This window comes from Notamacropus eugenii, chromosome 6 (genome assembly GCF_028372415.1).
Source record: "Notamacropus eugenii isolate mMacEug1 chromosome 6, mMacEug1.pri_v2, whole genome shotgun sequence".
In the NCBI taxonomy this organism is placed as follows: Eukaryota; Metazoa; Chordata; class Mammalia; order Diprotodontia; family Macropodidae; genus Notamacropus; species Notamacropus eugenii.
In genome coordinates, this window is record NC_092877.1 from 153,569,744 (window position 1) to 153,589,782 (window position 20,039).

The following is a 20,039-nucleotide window of genomic DNA, read 5'->3' on the forward strand; positions in this document are numbered from 1 at the left end:
TATACCTTCCTCATTTTTGATGACTGTCCTCTAACATCTTTGCTAACATGATTTCATTCCTCCTGGAAATGATTTTCCCTCCTTTCTTTCATGTTTCATTTGGTTAAATGCACCATGTCTGGTGGCATTGATTTTTAAGGGGGGCATCTGCAAATTTGAGTACACATAGATGATAGCAACCAGCATGCCAAGGGGTTTGGAAGTCATCTTCTCCTATAGAGAACACTTGAAATAACTAAGTGTCTTTGGCTCACCAAAAATATGGTAGGTATAGAGAGGGTAGGTCCCTATCTTTAAATATTTAAAGGATTTTCTTGGAGAAAAAGAATCTGACTTTTTTTGTGATGCTCCAGAAGGGGGACCACAGTCACAGGGAGGAAGTTTTCAATGCAGTTGGAGGAAGACTTTTCTAACAGTTGGACTCTCCCCTAATTAAATGAACTCACTTGAAACTTAGAGATTTCTCCATTATTAGAAAATTACAGAAGTTGGATGATTGTCTGTAAATGATGGAAGCTTATACTTGATGGTCATTAAAGTCACATCTAACCCTAAGGATCTACAATTCTACACCTGCCAAGGAGGGTAATCAGATTTCTACTGTATAGCTAAACTACCTCAGCCTATTGCCTGAGGATTTAATTAAATAGTAAGACTTGCTGTAAAGCTAACTGCTAAATTCATATGTTATTTTAGAATCTAGATCCCTTTGAAAGATGAGTTGCACTAAATTTCTTTGATTTCTGAATCCAGTCAAGTCTAATGAAAAATCAATGCCATGCTGAAAATTCGTCCACCGAAAGAATGACCAAAAAGTTGAAGGGCAAAATCTGAAATGGAAAGAATGATCAGGTTTCCACCATATTTGAATACATTATTGATTTGTTTCTTTAAAAAGTGTTTCTATTCCACAGTTACCAGCATACTCGCTTTGAATCTGCCCTTTTGACAAATACAAATAATTAAGCAACACTGACTATTTTGCTGTTTTCCTTTGCTGTTGTCATCAATGTGTATACTCTATTTTTTTGGTTTTGCTTTCTCCACTTTTCATTAGTTCACATAAGTCTTTCCAAATATTTCATCATTTCTCATGACACAATAATATTCCACTTAAATCCCACCCCTTTTTTCTGATATCTTTTGTTCTGGATGGAGCTGGCTGAGAGAAGAGAAAAATATTTCAAATAGGTCGAGGTAACTAAGTGTAAGTACACGCTGGTCATTTTGCCAGCGATGGCTAAGGATGCAATTTTCTAATCATATAACTTCTCTAGCCTCAGGTTTCTCATCTAAAATATGGGATTGAAATTTGTGGACTATCTACCTCACAGGCTTATTTTCAGGAAATTGCTTTGTAAAACTTACAGTACTACATAAATGTAATGAGAGGCATTCATGGGATCATGGAGGACTAGCCTTGGAGTCAAATTTACAGCATGACTTCCAACACATACTGACTGTAATCCTGGGTGAGTCATCTCCCCTTTCAGTGTTCCAGGCAACTTTCTAAAGCTATAAATTTCAAAGAAGGGGATAATCTTAATTAGTTGAGAAAAGTTCCTTATCAGGACCTCACTTTGTTGATGTAATTAGAGGGCTAATTTTATTTATTTATTTTCTTAATTTTTTTTTTAAAATTTATTTATGTAACTTTTAACATTCATTTTAACAAAATTTTGGGTTCCAAATTTTCTCCCCTTTTGTCCCCTCCCCCCACCCCAAAACGCCGAGCATTCTAATTGCCCCTATCACCAATCTGCTCTCTCTTCTATCATCCCTCTCTGCCCTTGTCTCCATCTTCTCTTTTGTCCTGTAGGGCCAAATAACTTTCTATACCCCTTTACCTGGATTTCTTATTTCCTAGTGGCAAGAACAGTACTCGACAGTTGTTCCTAAAACTTTGAGTTCCAACTCCTTTTCCTCCCTCCCTCCCCACCCCTTCCCTTTGGAAGGCAAGCAATTCAATATAGGCCAAATCTGTGTAGTTTTGCAAATGACTTCCATAATAGTCGTGTTGTAAAAGACTAACTATATTTCCCTCCATCCTATCCTGCCCCTCATAGCTTCTGTTCTCTCTTTTGATCCTGTCCCTCCCCATGAGTGTCGACCTCAAATTGCTCCCTCCTCCCCATGCCCTCCCTTCCATCATCCCCCCCACCCTGCTTATCCCCTTGTCCCCCAGTTTCCTGTATTGTAAGATAGGTTTTCATACCAAAATGACTGTGCATTTTATTCCTTCCTTTAGTGGAATGTGATGAGAGTAAACTTCATGTTTTTCTCTCACCTCCCCTCTTTTTCCCTCCACTAAAAAGTCTTTTGCTTGCCTCTTTTATGAGAGATAATTTGCCCCATTCCATTTCTCCCTCTCTCCTCCCAATAAATTTCTCTCTCACTGCTTGATTTCATTTTTTTAAGATATGATCCCATCCTCTTCAATTCACTCTGTGCACTCTGTCTCTATGTGTGTGTGCATGTGCATGTGTGTATGTGTAATCCCACCCAGTACCCAGATATTGAATAGTTTCAAGAGTTACAAATATTGTCTTTCCATGTAGGAATGTAAACAGTTCAACTTTTATAAGTCCCTTATGACTTCTCTTTGCTGTTCACCTTTTCATGCTTCTCTTCATTCTTGTGTTTGAAAGTCAAATTTTCTTTTCAGCTCTGGTCTTTTCATCAAGAATGCTTGAAAGTCCTCTATTTCATTGAAAGACCATTTGTTCCCCTGAAGTATTATACTCAGTTTTGCTGGGTAGGTGATTCTTGGTTTTAGTCCTAGTTCCTTTGACTTCTGGAATATCCTGTTCCATGCCCTTGGATCCCTTAATGTAGAAGCTGCTAGATCTTGTGTTATCCTGATTGTATTTCCACAATACTTGAATTCTTTCTTTCTAGCTGCTTGTAATATTTTCTCCTTGACCTGGGAACTCTGGAATTTGGCCACAATGTTCCTAGGAGTTTCTCTTTTTGGATCTCTTTCAGGAGGTGTTCTGTGGATTCCTTGAATACTTATTTTGCCCTCTGGTTCTAGAATCTCAGGGCAGTTTTCCTTGATAATTTCATGAAAGATGATGTCTAGGCTCTTTTTTTGATCATGGCTTTCAGGTAGTCCCATAATTTTTAAATTGTCTCTCCTGGATCTATTTTCCAGGTCAGTTGTTTTTCCAATGAGGTATTTTACATTATCTTCCATTTTTTCATTCTTTTGGTTTTGTTTTGTGATTTCTTGGTTTCTCATAATGTCATTAGCCTCTATCTGTTCCATTCTAATTTTGAAAGAACTATTTTCTTCAGTGAGCTTTTGAACCTCCTTTTCCATTTGGCTAATTTTTCTTTTGAAAGCATTCTTCTCCTCATTGGCTTTTTGAACCTCTTTTGCCAATTGAGTTAGCCTATTTTTCAAGGTGTTATTTTCTTCAGCATTTTTTTTGGGTCTCCTTTAGCAGGGTGCTGACCTGCTGCTCATGCTTTGACTGCATGTCTCTCATTTCTCTTCCCAGCTTTTCCTCCACCTTTCTAACTTGATTTTCAAAATCCTTTTTGAGCTCTTCCATGGCCTGAGCCCATTGAGTAGGCTGGCATACAGAAGCCTTGACTTCTGTGTCTTTCCTTGATGGTAAGCATTGTTCTTCCTCATGAGAAAGGAAGGGAGAAAATGCCTGTTCACCAAGAAAGTAACCTTCTATAGTCTTATTTCTTTTACCCTTTCTGGGCATTTTCCTAGCCACTGACTTGACTTCTGAGTCTTCTCTTCACACCCACTTCGCCTCCAGGTCCATCCAGCCAGCGCTTGGGGTCTGAGATTCAAATGCTGCTTCCCAGCCTCAGGGCTTGGGGTGGGGGCAGGGCTGCTATTCAGTGTGAGGTTAAGTTCAGGTGCTCAGGTGGGGGCAGGGCAGCCACAGGGGGCACAGTTCCCTCAGGGGGTTTATGCAGAGACCTTCAACAATGTATCTGAGGTTCTGCCTGCTTTGGGAGCCCCTGTCTGCTCCTTCTTCCACTGCTGCCTCCCGACGGGGCCTGAGTTATGGGGGCACCCCACTCCCCTCTCAACCCGCCAAATGGACCCTCTCACTGACCCTTGTCACCTGTGGGTGGAGGGACTGCTGGAGATTCCGTCCCTGAAGCCTGCTCGGATTTGCTCTTCTTGATGTCACACGGCCAATGCAGGGCTGGGCTCTGCTCCAGGGTCCGCAGCGCGAAGGACCTTTTGCGAGAGGTTTTCTAGCTCTCTGGAACAGAAATCTCGTCTGCTCCATTGTTCTGTAGCTTCTGCTGCTCCAGAATTTGTTGGGAGTTTTTCTTTACAGATATTTTATGGGCTGTGTGTTTGGAGCTAGCGTATGTGTGTCTTTCTACTCCGCCATCTTGGCTCCGCCCCGAGGTCTAATTTTAAATAAATATATATGTATGTATGTATGTATGTATGTATACATATACGTATTAGTATTAGAAACAATTAGAAACAGTTAATAGAGTCTAGTTGAGGAGATAAGACATACTCACACAATCAAAAAAACATACAAAGATGTGCCTATGATATGAGCTGTATATAATGATCAACAATTAAGTTGCACGGACCATCAGAGCCACTGGAACTCAGAGAAAGAGCTCACTGATGAAAGTGAGATTTGAAACAAACTTAGAAGCCAATGTAATGGATATAAAAAGGGAGGGAATTCTAGGCAGGGTGATGGTCCCATTGCACTCTGGGTATCTCTTCCTTTTACCTGACTCTCCTGTCCTTGAGAAGTGCTTCTATTTTGAGCCAAAGGACCTGTACTCAGAACCTGACTCTGTTCTCTGCCATAGATGTGACCAGGATATTTGAGTTTCCTCATGTGTAAATGCTAGGAACAAGGGGGTGATGGTCCCACTGCACTCTGACCTGTGTTCCTTCAGACCACAGCTAGGATATTGTGTTCCGTTCTGGGCTCCCAGTTTTAGGAATCACACTTATAAGCTGGAGAGTATTCCAAGGAGGACAAGTAATATGGAGATGGGGTGAAGGACTTAGGAATGTTTAGCCTGCTGAAGAGAAGATTTAAAGGAGGGTATAATACTTCTTTTTAAGTATTTTAAAGCCATTATGTGAAAGGTTAGACTTTGGATATAGGATTGTGGATTTATGGTTAAACTCAACAAAGTTAAGTGAATTGCCCAGGGCAATGCAAAAAAGTGTCTTAGGAGAGGATTCAAACTCATATCTTCCTGACTTTTTCTGCTTTTCTCTGCATGTCCAAACCAGGAGTGATAAGTGGAAAGGGGAAAATTTTAGTTTGATGTCAAGGAAGAAATTCCTGATGGAGTGATCTAAAAATGAAATGGACTGGTGAGGGAGGCAGTGGAGTTTTCAAAGAAAGACTCAATGACCATATGTCATGATAACATTTAATATCATTTCTGGACTCTTAATAAGGGCCAAAGCCTGAACTAATCTGTCAGATTGCTTTGTTTTGCTCTGAAAATGCCCTTTCCTGTGTCATGTAATCCCAATTGCCTCATCCTCGGCCATCTCCAGTTATCCTGATGAGTATCTGGTCACTAGATCCAGATGGCTCTGGAAGAGAAGTGAGGCTGGTGACCTGCACAGCCCTTCCTCACTCAAAACAAAGTCAAGTGCGAGTCATGTCATTATTTCTCTGATGGCATGGTCTTCTTCAGCAACAAAGGATGAACACACACATAATTATGTAACTGCTAGCTTTAAGGGAATAAATAATACAAATATATATATATATACATATATTATATACATATATATTATATATATGTATTTGCCTGTTTGCCTCTTTTAATGAAGTATTTTCAGGTCAACAGTCAGTATGTATGTCAGTGCCATGTAAGCTCCACGAGAACAGAGACTGTCTAACTTTTGAATTTTTGACTCCAGAACTTAGCATGGTGCTTGGCACATAGTTAGCATTGAATGAATGCTTATTGTATGACAAATTAACATTTTAGAGAGGATTCTTTTCCAGCTATGAGTTGGACAAATTACTTACTGAGGACCCATCTTACTCTGAAATTTTATGACTCTATGGTAAAAGTTCCATTAAGAATGCATATTTTCTTAATTTTGTTTAAAATGTGCAAACTGTTCTCTTTTGGTTGATTTGTATCTGTTACAACCGGGACTGGAGTCAAGTTATTCATATGTGGAGCCAAATATGACTTCTTGCCAAGCTCAATGCCATCAATATCATGAAAATATGGTACTGTGATGCAAAACACGTGCATTTATCTCCAGCAAGCAAGCAACTTAATTGTGGGACCATTCAAAAGCCTGTTTTCTTTTCATCCTCAGAAGTCAGATTTTCTTCTCTTCTTCCAAAATGATTATTTCTCTTCAGCTCTTCAAGCGGGCTTGAAATAGGGATGAATGCTTTTTGTCCTTTGTTTTATTTTTGCTCTGGTGGCATCAGCAAGGTTTTGACTGTCACATGAAAGAGGCTGCTTGAGTACTTCATGTTGTACTCTTTCTGACACATCTGGGAAAGTAGGAATCCTTATCTCCCATTGCTGAATGGCAGCAAAGCGGTGACAGACTTGGCAATGTATCTAACTTCTTCAAGAAAAGGGAACAGATAAGCCCAGATTGCCTGCTGAAGTAGTTTCATTTTTTGGCATAAGCTTGTTAGATAGGCCTACCATGCCACTCAATAGCTCGCATGATTAACCTCACCTAGGTCTGAGTAATGGCAGCAGATGATATCTAAATATATTGTAGTTTCTAATTCCCCTAGGATATGTTAGTTCAAAGCCAATTCTCAGGCAGAATCATTTCCATGTTAAACACGTGCCTGATGAAAAGATGGTGATTTCTTTCCCTGTGGTAATTCATTACAAGTCATATGCTTACATATGGATGGTCTGTCCAAAGGAATATAAATTTTGTTGCTTATACTTTGCAAGGTATCTTGGGGTTTGGGGCCTAGATTTTTTTTTTCTTCCCTACTTATTTATTTTATCATTTTTTCCCTGTAAACTGCCACAATTAACTCTCTTGTCTCATATATCATTTATGATTTGTTGAAATATGGCTGTGGAAAACCAGTCTTTGATAAAGCCCATTGGAATTCAAATGGAGCTCTTTGATTATGCATCTAAACCCAAATCACTCTGGCTTTCATAGATTGGCCAGTTGGTCATTGTTCAGATTTTTATGACTCAAAGTGAGTGTAAATAGCAGTTGTTTCTGTTTTGTCCAGAAAATCTGAGAGTCTTCCCCTCCCAGACTGACTCTTCTGTGAAGACCAATTAGAACATCTGTTGCTCCAGTCCTTACCTCACCTTTAATTACTGAATGAGTGTTGCCTCGGACAAATTTAGCTTAACAAACTTAATCCCACTGTATCTGGGGCCATCACCAGTCATCCTGACCCATGTCTTGTCACTGGATGCAGATGACTGTGGTAGAGAGAATGAGTCTGATGACTTTGCACAGCTTTGCCCTACTTGAATCCAATTTACTTGCAAGTCAAGACATTACCCTCCTGATGTCATTCATCTTCTTTGAACAAAGGGTGAACCAGAAGTCAATCCACAGACATTTGCTGAGTATCTTCTGCATTGTATTAGGAGAGCTGGGAATACACATACAATAGAATATAGGAATTCTTCCTGAGGAACTTCTATTCTAGGTGAGGAAATGAAACAAAGATCAAGCATCTCAAGGATACTTGCAAAACAGTTTAGCACTAAAATGCAGAAAGGTATGTGGTGTACTACTTTATAGCAGACCTTGGTCTCTCTCTGTCTCTGTCTGTGTATATATGCAATTTTTACTGAACTTGTAATCTCTTTTTTTCACATGAATTTATTTATTTTCAGGTTTCAACATTCACTTCCAAAAATTTTTGAATTTCAAATTTTCTCCCTATCTCCCTCTTCCCCCCACCCCAGGAAAGCATGTATTCTGATTGCCCTTTCTCGAATATGCCCTCTCTTCTATCAATGTCCCCCCCCAACACCCTGTAGGGTAAGATAGATAGCTATACCTCAATGATTATATACCTTATTTCCTAGTAGCATGTAAAAACAACCTCTAACATTCATTTTGAAAGCTTTGAGTTCCACATTCTCTCCCCTCCAGCTTCTCCACCCACCCTCTTTGAGAAGGCAAGCAATTCAATAAAGGTTATACATGTGTAGTCATGCAAAACATCTCCATAACAGTGATGTGAAAAACTAACTACATTTCCCTCTATCCTGTCCTGCCCTCCATTTATTCAATTCTCTCCTTTGACCTGTCGCTCTACCAAAGTGTTTGCTTCTGATTAACCCTTCCCCCAATCTACCTTCCCTTCTGTTATCACCCCTCTCTTATGCCCTTCCCCCCTGCTTTCCTGTAGGGTAAGATAAATTCCCATACCCAATTGAAGGAACATGTTCTCCTCTCCTGAAGCAAAATCTGATGAAAGGAATCACTTATCACGAAAATCACTTATTCCCTCTCACCTTCCCCTTCTTCCCCTCCATTGTAAAAACTTTTTTCTTGCCTCTTTTATGTGAGATGATTTACTATATTCTACTTCTACATTTCTATTTCTCCTAGCACTTTCCTCTCAACCCTTAATTTTCTTTTTTAGATATCATCCTTTTATATTCAGCTCACCCTGTGCCCTCTTTCCTTCTCTCCATATCTATATCTATCTGTCCATCTATTATATATGTGTGTATGTATATGTGTGTACATACACATATACATATATGCATATACATATATATATATACCCATATTCCTTCTAACTATCCAAATGCTGAGAAAAGTCTCATGAGTTATAAATATCATCTTTCCATGTAGTAATGTAAACAGTTCAACTTTAATAAGTATCTAATGGTTTCTCTTTCCTGTTTACCTTTTCATGCTTCTCTTGATTCTTGTATTTGAAAGTCAAATTTTCTATTCAACTTTGGTCTTTTCAACAAGAATGCTTGGAAGTCCTCTATTTCATTGAAATTCCATTTTTTTTCTCCTGAAGTACTATACTCAGTTTTGCAGGGAAGGTGATTCTTGGTTTTAATCTTATGTCCTTTGACCACTGGAATATCATATTCTAAGCCCTCTGATCCCTTAGTGTAGAAGCTGCTAAGTCCTGTGTTGTCCTGATTGTGTTTCCCTAATACTTAAATTGTTTCTTTCTGGTTACTTGTAACATTTTCTCCTTGACCTGGGAACTCTATAATTTGGCTATAATATTTCTTGGGGTTTTCCTTTTGGGATCTCTTTCAAGAGATGATCAATGGATTCTTTCCATTTCTATTTTACCCTCTGGTTTTAGAATGTTAGGGCAGTTTTCCTTGATAATTCCTTGAAAGATGATGTCTAGGCTCTTTTTTTTTCCATGGTGTTCAGGTAGTCCAACAATTTTTAAATTATCTCTCCTGGATCCATTTTCCAGGTTGGTTGTTTTTCCAGTGAGATACTTCACATTGTCTTCTATTTTTTCATTCTTTTGGTTTTGTTTTATAATTTCTTGATTTCTCATAAAGTCATTAGCTTCCCTTTGCTTCATTCTAATTTTTAAAGAATTATTTTCTTCATTGAGCTTTTGGACCTCTTTTTCCACTTGGCTCATTCTACTTTTTAAGGAATTCTTCAGATGTAGGTATTATCAGTTTGAAACCCTGAACTCTTTATGTTACCTTTTAGTATATTATATATAATATATATATGCTATATGTATATAGTATGTATACCTTTTAGTATGTTTTAAAAATATTTTATTATATAAAGCATTCTACCTTTTATTGGTAAGTTGCCGAAGAACCACTGTGATCTGCCAGCCAAGAATCAGTGCATTCCTGGAGTACCTTGTGGCTGTTTTGTACTTAACTAATCAGGAAGTGATATTAACAGATTAAGCCTTTAGTCCTCTGAGCCAGTGAGGATGGTTTTAATGCCTTGTAAGGAAAAACTAGTCTAACTTGTATGAGGGCAGGGATTATGATTTTATCCCCACCATATGCCTGCAAAGAAAGAAGCTACAACTATGGAAGAGAAGAGGAAAAATGTTAGAGTAAGATCTCCCTGACTCTGAGATTGGCTCACGATCCACTATTCCATGCTGCCTCTCATACGATGAGAGGAGAGGGGAAGAGAAGAGGGAAGGGAACAAGCATTGACTAAGTGCCTAATATGAACCATGAACTGTGTTAAGTGCTTTACATATTTCTCATTTGATCATTGATTGATGATAAATGGTGCTATATTTGAAGGGACTCAAGAGCATTTTCAAAACAACTTACCAACTCAGGATCATTAATTTAGAGCTGGAAAGGAGCTCAGAGGTCATCTATCTGGTCGAGTTTTCTCATTTTAGAGATGAGAAACTGAGGTCTAGAGGCAAAGTGACTTCCCCAGGGTCACACAACTAGGAACATTACTATGCTTTCCCTGCTACTCCAGTCTTTATAGGAAAAACAAGTTGAACCATTTTAAAGATATTATGAAAAATTCATGCTGGTGTTGCAGATAGGAAAAATACCATCACTACCAGATCTGTCTTAATACTGACTCCTGTGACTAAATGAAATGAAATGCCATTCAAACTTCAATTATAAATTCAAATTCAAGCTGACTTTTATTTCTAGAGTTACTGCTGTTTGCCCAGTACTGTGTTAGGGTCTATGCAGGGGATGGGAGTGGGAACATATGAAATGTATGTCAGAGACAAGTCTTGCCTTAAGAAGAACTTAAAATTCAGGTGGGGAGAAAATATGTAGCCATATAAAATAATTAAGTAAAAATGCCAGGCAGAAAATGATTCAGCACCAAAATGTATGGAACAGATGTTAAGTTTCATAAATATTCAAAACTAGGGAACATTCATGTGGATTGGAGTGAATGAAGAAGGATTCATTGAAGAAGAGATAGGACCTAAAAGACAGGTTGAGCAGACAACAGAGAGGGGGAAATGACATGAACAAAGGAATAAATATTGGGATGTGAACTTGGTATGTGTGGGAAACTTGATGGAGACCCATTTAGTATCCCCGCGTGAAGCATGACATTTTAATAAACCAATGGGTCAGGAGAATAGCTGCCATTTTGAAATAATGGGTGGCTCACTGAATGTTGGGAGATTAGATAAAAGTAAAATTAAATGTTTTTGGAGGGTATTAGGAGGGAAGATTCATTCTTTTCCATTGAAAAAGAAAGTGATTCTAAAAAAAATGCAGTAGTAACAAAATAGCATAGATTGTTTAGTCACACTTGTATTCTAATCTCAGAAAATATTGATATTAATGATGAACTTATGAGAGCAATTCTTATTTAAAAGCCAGATGTATATGATGAGATATTTATAAAAAATTTAAATGTAGGGTTGGAAAATTGCTATTTCAATTGATGAAAATACATTTTCAGTGTAGGAATGCAGAACTCAAGGAGCTCAAGGAAATCGGAGCATTGTACCAGGATGAGAGAATTAAGGGAAGAAGTTATGTATTATTTAATTATAAATCATGTAATAAATTATAAATCAGTTAAAATTAATTTTATATCAGTTATAAAGCTGATAAATCCTAAATCATTAAATTATAATTAAATTGTAAATCAATCATAAATTGATTATTGCAAATTATATATTATAAATCAATCAAAACTTTTTGAGAGATTTTGCTCAAAAAGGACAAATAACACATTGTGGTACAACAGCATTAGGCTGGTAGTCAGGAGACTTGGGTTTTGGTCTAAGCTCTGCCATCGATTTGCTAGGACACTGGAATAAAGCCACTCCATCTTTCTGGGACTCATAGGTCACTTGAGAGGGATGGACTTGAAGGCCTATGGGGTTCCTTCCAACTCTAATATTCTAGTATTCCATTATTCAGTTTTTATTATCCAACTAATTCCACAAGCTTTCTGTATCCAGCTCCAATCTTTATAGTTTCACATTTTTGAATTACCTAGCAGACATCTGTATCTGTACGTCACCTCCGATTCAGCATGAAATTTACCTCCTTTTCTGAGGTCTGTTCCAGCCCTCAGGATTAGTCTGCTAAGCCATCTTATAGATACAAAACATCCCCTAACATGAGGTACTGAACAAAGAGTCACCTGTTATATGAAACCTTGCTTGATCCCCCTCTGAAATAATCCTTCCCTTCTTGAATATCCCAAGGCACTTTATGTAACCACTTATCTATGCTTAATAATTTTCTAAACTGAATTACAGCTACTTTTATATATATCTCATGATCTCTGTTAAGAAGTAAATTCCGTGAAGGCCAATACTGTAAAATTATTTTTCATCTTTATATTTCCAGTGTTGAGTGGGAAAAATGGGATAAGGGGTACTAATTTTTAAAATCCTGGATCCCATACTTGTTGGGAATAGGACTTTGGGCAAGTCAATCCACTACTCTGAACCTTAGCTTCCTTATTTGTAAAATTGGGATAATAATACTTGTACCATCAACTTCCTAGAGTTGTTTGAGGAAAGCACTTAGAAAATCTCAGTGCTCCCTGGATGCAGAGAGAGAGTAGAAGAGAAGAAAGACTTCTAGACATGAAGTCAGGAGAGATTTGGGTTCAAATTCTTTCTCTGACACTAACTGTGGATACATTGCCTGACATTTCTGAGCCTCAATTTCCTCATCCATAAAATGGTTTTGTTTTTGTTTTTGTCTTGTTTTGGTCCAGACCTATAATTGCCTTGTAATAGGAAATAGTTTTTCTTGAAAATTTTATGAAAGATGATGTCTAGGCTCTTTTTTTTGATCATGGCTTTCCGTAGTCCCATAATTTTTAAATTATCTCTCCTGGATCCATTTTCCAGGTCAGTTGTTTTTTTGCACTGAGATATTTCACATTATCTTCTATTTTTTCATTCTTTGGGTTTTGTTTTGTAATTTCTTGGTGTCTTATAAAGGCATTAGCTTCCATCTGCTCCATTCTAATTTTTGAAGAACTATTTTCTTCAGTGAGCGAACTCCTTTTCTATTTGGCTAATTCTGCTTCTTAAAGCATTCTTCTCCCCATTGGCTTTTTGGACCTCTTTTGCCAATTGAGTTAGCTTATTTTTAAATAATAGGTGTTGTTTTCTTCAGCATCTTTTTGGGTCTCTTTTAGCATGCTATTGACTTTCTTTTCATGATATTCTTGCATGGCTCTCATTTCTCTTCCCAATTTTTCCTCCACCTCTCTTACTTGATTTTCAAAATCCTTTTTGAGCTCTTCCATGGCCTGAGACCATTGCATATTTATTTTTCAGACATTGGATGCAGAAGCTTTGACTTTCTCTGACATTGTTCTTCCTCATCTGAAAGGGTGGAAGAAAATACCTGTTCTCCAAGAAAGTAACCTTCTATAGTCTTATTTTTTCCCTTTTTTGGGCATTTTTTTTCTAGCCAGTTACTTGACTTTTGAGTCCTTTGTTAAGAGGAGGATTTACTCTGGGGATCTGTAAGTTCTCAGTTCCTCCAGGTGACATAATCAAGGGAGAGGAGTTTACTCCTCTCCTGGTCTGTGCGCTGGTCTGGGAGCAACAACAAATTTTTCTGCCCACAATCTTCAATAGTAGAGTAGTAGAATTCCCTCTCCACAGCTGCCCAGAGCTCCACCAGCATTCCCCCTCTTCACCCCAGGGCTAGGCTCAGGGCTAAGATTCTGATCAGCTGCTCAATTCCCCGGGGGGTTTTAGGGGGTGGTCAGGGCTGCCTCTCAGGGCTGAGACTCAGGCCAGTGGCTCAACTTCCCCAGGCTCTTAAGGCAGAGGGCTTCAAAAATGGAAGCGGCTGCTTCAGTGGCAGCTGCCCAGCAGGGCCAGACCGAGTTCCCTTATCACCCAGAAGGAAAGGCTTTCTCACTGACCTTTGAACCTTTCTTTGGCATTTGTGGGTTGAGGGATCTGAGAACCACTGCTGCTACTGGGGATTCCACCCCTGAGGCCTATTCCAGGCCTATTCCTGCTGATGTCCAGAGGCCAGGGCAGGGCTGGGCTCCATGGGCTGCACTTTGCTCCATGCCCTGCATGATAGACCTTTCCTGTCAGCCTTCCAGGCTACCTTGGGCTGGAAATCTCTTTCATTCTGTCGTTTTGTGGCTTCTGCTGCTCTAGAATTTGTTTAGAGCCATTTTTTACAGGTATTTTACAGATTGTGGGGGAAGAGGTAGGTATGTGCATCTTTCTGCTCTGTCACCTTGACGCCACCCCCAAGAAAAGAATTGTTTACTGCTCTGTTGAGAGTAGGGGTAGATTTTGGAAGGATAGATGGCATTCCAACTAATGATTTATATAAAATGTAAGGAAATAGACTTGATTTTAGATTGAGAAAGAAGGTAGGAGCTGCCTTGGCAGATCCTCCTGACATTGTATCCAAGTTCTTAACACCTACAGGGAGAATGGGAAGTTAGCCAGGCCCCAGCTCAGATTAAAGAAAGTATAACTCTAGGCAGAATGACACCAAAAGAGCAAACTGGAAAACAGTAAACAGCAGTGAATGAGGCTGTGGTGGTGGCTTCATGGCTGACCCTACATCTGCCCTGCTTCTGGTTTTTGTCTCCTTATTTCTTTTTGGCTTTTTTGTTTTCTCTCCTTGTTTGTCAGATTTGTTTTCTGCAGGTTTAATACCATTTACCTGCAGATGCCTGATCCCTTAAGCTGGATGGTACCCCTTGTCTATGACTGTGATGTGTCACCCCTGGAACTGACATCCAGTTAAAGAAATGGCCCCTCCAATGAGACCTCTTGGGGGAAGGACAGCTTTACAGCCAGTCTCAGCAGGAAGTAGCTATAGAAGAAGAGACCTTTGACCCTTACTCCAAGATTTTGGACCCCATTCATTCAAAGGGAATGATGGGGTCCTTGTGCTTAAGTCCCACCCTAAGTATTGCTTTATCTGCTTATTTTGTAAAGCTCTGTTGACACCAGTTGCCTAAGATATTGTTTTATATGCTTATTTTCTGTTATCAGTGCTAAAGCTCTGTTGACACCAGTTGCCCCACCAAACCTGACCTCTGTAACGAATAAGAAAGATCTTGGGGCCGCATGTAATGGTAATTTAAAATGGGGACATCTTTCATATTCATCAATAGGGTCATGTGGCCTCTCTGGGTCACATGGAAGCCTGAGTTCCATGGTGGGGGGAGTTTGCTGAATGGGTAGAATAGGAAGAGGCAGAGCTAGAGCAGAACTGAGAGGAAGTTAGTGACAGAGCAGCAGAGCTAGAAAGGATTCAGGCAGCTGGCTAGAGTGAGTGGGAACTTGTTTGTGATTTTGTTTAAGGGAGCTGATTTGTGAGAAACCTAGTAGGGGGAAGGCTTGGGGATGGTGTTGTTCTCTGCATTGTTATTGTGTATAGATTTTTGTTGCTATGATGGATTTGACTTTCTGGTGTCTGAAGAAATGTTTTGATTCTGCCTTCCATGTGGAGAGTCTGTGGTATTTCACGATTCAGGATTGTGCTGGGATATTCATGGTCATGGTAGGTGCTATGAATATAGCACTACACCTCCCTTCCCTTTATATATCTGATTCTTCCATTAGAAAGTAAGTTCCTTGAAAGCAGATGATGTCTTTGCATTTTTATCCCCAGCACTTATTACAGATTGGGGAAAATAGTAAAGTGATTGACAAATGTTCTCTAACCCTCTCTGTTTCTGTCTCCTTTGTCTCTCTTATCTATTTATCTATCCATCTATCCAGTATCTTTCTATCTTGCATTTATCTCATGTCTATCTTCTGTTTATCTCTCTGTCTGTGTCAATCTATCTGTGTCTATTTATATATCTATCATCTATATCCATCCATCCATCTATCTATCTATCTATCTATCTATCTATCTATCTATCTATCTATCTATCCATCCATCCATCCATCCATCCATCTATCTATCTATCATCTATCTTTCTGAATGTAATCTTCTTGAGAGTGGGGCCTGTCTTAAATTTTCTGTTTGTATTCTCGATCCTTTGTGCATGGATCCTAATAAATACTTTTTAAAAACTCATTCATCCATTCTTTTCCTATTTTGGGCTTAGTTATTTTCTCTATCATAGCTCTCAATTTACAAATGAGAAAAAAACAAATTCTGAGAGATGTGAAGTTACTCACCTAGAGTCACAAGGTAAGTACCAGAGCCGAGATTGAAACCCAAGTATTCTCATTTCAATCTGTTGCTCTTCTCATTCTACCATATTGCCTCTCAGTGTTACAATTACTCATGGTAAATGCTTTTTTCAATTACAAAACAAAGCACTATGTGAGATCTCACCAGAAATTTAACTGAAGGGGATCCACAAAAGCTTCTTGACAGACATGGCATTTGAGTTGGGCTTTGAAGGTTAGAAGTTCGACCAACGGGAGAAAGAATGAATATCAAGTCTGGGAGGGTGGAAATCAGCTTTAGCAGAGGTATTTTCTTCTTCAGGTATGTCCTATGCCTATGAAATCACAGATACGGCTTAATGGGAAAAAATGGAATGGGGACTCACTTGAAAGCAAACACCTTGGATCAATAATCTTTCAATCTACTCAATCTTTCCAACAGTCATTGACTGGATCCCTTCAGCTCCACTCTGAAACCCTCTCCTATCCCCTGTGAGTCAATGAGGCTATGTACAACTCTAGGAAGAACATATAGTCATGAACTACAATCCTATGGATAAGATGGAGAATAATTGGATCTTACCATCTTCCCTGTCACTGACCCAGAAAACTATAAATACTTTGCAAACTTGGATGCCCACTATGGATGAAAAGGATTTCAAGAAATGTCTAGACTGCATGCCTAGAAAGTAGGCTTGATGAGTCAGTCAGCTCTAGTCAGTGAATTTCTTCCAATCAGGTTTTTGTACAACTATTAGTCAAATTCTAAGTTTAACTATAAAGAGGTAACCTAGTCAGAAGGCAAAATTGACAGTAATTTTATAAAGAAACATGTGCTCAGCAATTGAAGCATTCCAGAAATTAGAAGCCAAAATGTTACTTTGTGTCTTTTTTTCTCAAATCAATAAAGGTTGGTTAGTGTCATAATCAGGAACTCATTTAAATTTACTTCCAGGAAGCTTTTGTTCTTTTTTTTAGGGGAAAACTGAAGCTTGATAAAATTTATTCCAAGTTCAAGCTAAGGATGAGAAATTTCTAGAACACTGGAGCTGGAAGGGATCTTAAAAGCTGATTAACACAATCCCTTCACTTTACAGATCTGGAAATTCAGAAAGAAGAAATGATTTGTGCAGGGTCATCCAATTGATAAATGGGTGGGCTAGGGTTTGAGTCCCTGTTCCCAACTCTAAGTTCAATGCTCTTTCCGTGATGAATATTATTATTTAGATTTCATAAATAAGTCTGAACTGTTGCTCCTAAATTTTTGAATGCAGCATTTTGATTGATTGAATTAAATGCATCTGTGTAGCAGAGAGACAATCCGATAACCTTGCTATGTGTATTTGAAATTTTATAAGAATGTGATTCATCAGATAGTTGAGTAAATAAGGTGCAAAGACTTCTTTTTCATTGAATTGGGGACCTGCTAACTACTTGCGATTAATTTCAGAAAACCTATTTTACTTCCCCCAAGGACAAAGCAGCAAACAAAAATGAGGTGAGAGTTGGTAAGGATGAATATATCCTCTTGTTAATGCTTCAGAATAAAGGGCAAGCCACTAGAAATGCCATAATTTGGAAACAATTGTTGCTATTATCCAATTTTAAAGAAAGAATAATAATTTAGTCTTTTATAGGGATTCTTTGATTAAGTAATTTGTTTTTGTCCCCTTTGGTTTAATTTTTTTCAATTAACAAGCATTTTTCCTCTTTCTCCTGCCCCTCTTTCCCAATTGCCTGAGGTGGGGAGGAGGTGAAGAGAAAGAGAAATTAGAAACCTGTAGCAGGTATGCTACATAGTTAAGCAAAGGAAATTTCCGCATTAGCCTTGCCTAAAAATGTTTCTAATTCTCCATAATTAGTCTATCATCATCATCATCGTCATCATCATCTTCTCCTTCTATTCATTCTTTTCCTTCTCTTCCTCTTCGCCTTCTCCTTCATCTTCTCCTTCTCCTTCTTCTCCTTCTTCTCCTTCTTCTTCTCCTTCTCCTTCTCCTTCTCCTCCTCCTCCTCCTCCTCCTCCTCCTCCTCCTCCTCCTCCTCCTCCTCTTTCTTCTTCTTCTTCTTCTTCTTCTTCTTCTTCTTCTTCTTCTTCTTCTTCTTCCTCTCTCTCTCTCACTCTCGTGTTACTGGGCTCCATCATGAATCCTCTGGAATCATGGTTGGTTATTGCCTTGATCAGAGTTCTTAAGTCTTTCACAGCTGTTAACTTTTAAATGATCAGTCTTTGTCCCTTAGAGAGAGACATGACACCAAGAATAAGCTTTCAAATACAATATAGTTTTGATTTTTTTGACTAGTAATATTAGGAGCTTCTGAGAACACAGCTGCCCCTAGAATGAAGGTAGGGGTGGTTGTGGTGCTCATGGAGGCAGTGTCCTGCACTGAGATCCCTGGGTAATTCATGAATTCTGCTCAAGTACTAATGAGAATTGTTTGGGAGACAACTAGAGTGCCTTGAAAACTTTGGGATATGTAGGAAGAATGGGACCTTGAGGAAGGGATACCTAACATATTGCTGATTAAGAAGGCCACTAGGGCTGGACTGTGATACTTCAGCTCCTCTCAGTCATAAAGTCATAGAATCATAGGATGAAGGGTTGGGAGGAATCTCAGAGGCCACCCACTCCAATTCCAATCCAAATCAGCTTTTATCTACAGCATCCCTGACCAGTGGCCATCAAACCTTCTCTTGAAGGCACTTCATTTGGGGACAGCTTTAATTGTTTTTCTTTTTGCTGAGCTGAAATCTGACTTTCAGGAATTCCCATTAATTGCTTCTAGTTATATCCCAGGGACCCAATTAGTTTAAATCCTTCTATATGGCAAACATGAAAACTGCTGAAAAATAGATATCATATTACTTTAAAGTCTATTCTTTAGGTGAAACATCTTAATCACTTTTATGGTGGGAAAGGTGCTAGATTTGGAGTGAGAAAACCTTAGTTTAAATCCTAGCTCTGCTACATATTACCTGTAAGATTTTAGTCAGGTCACTTCAACTCTATGCGTTTTAGTTTTTTCTTTTGTAAAAATGAGGAGGTAGGATGAGATGATTTCCAATGTCCCTGTAACCACCAAGTGATCTAAGCATAGATTTGAACCCGCTTGGCAATCTGATTGGCCTATTCGGGATAATGTAAAATGCTTTGTGTAAAATTCATCACTGACTCTTGTACACAATGGAGTCTAATAGGGCATTATTACCTCTTTTAATCTGGACAGTATGCTTCTATTCATGAAACCAATAGTCAAGGTCACTTACTGCTGGGTCCGCCGTGGTCCAGAAGTCTCCAAAGGAAGGGGAGTGGTGTGGCACTTTATGAGGAGGCACATAGCCACTCTAGGGTGACCTTTGGATTGACAGAAGCTGCTAAGAAGTGAACACATAAAGTAAGCCTCGGAGGGAGTGGATCCCTGATGAATAGATGGAAGAATGAGTTAGAGATCTTGAGTTTAAATCCCACTTCCTCCCCTCCTTTTACTACCCATGTAATCTTGAGAAAAATCATGTCACATATCAGGAACTCAGTTTCCTCATCTATAAAGTGAGAGGACTGGACAAAATGACCTCTAAGGTCCATTACAGATTTAAATGTATGATCCTATAATCTAATGTTGAGAGTATAGCGCACAACTACATGGTGATCTGAAAGGAAGACTAGATGTGGAATTAGAACACAGGACTAAATCCTGCATCTGAAACTCACAAACTGTGAGACCTTGGACAAGTCATTTTCGTTCTCAGGGCTTCAATTTCCCCTTCTCTAAAATGTGCACAATAACCAATCAATCAAAAGCAATTTATTAAAGATTTGTTTTATTTTCTGAAGCCACCCTATAGAATAGTTGAGAGGAAAATGCTTTCTAAAATGCAAAGCTTTTAAGGTATCCTGATGATAATTTTTCTTGACTACAAATTTACAGAGGTAAAAAATTAAATTTGGACTAGGGATAGACAAAGTTTACAGATACTAT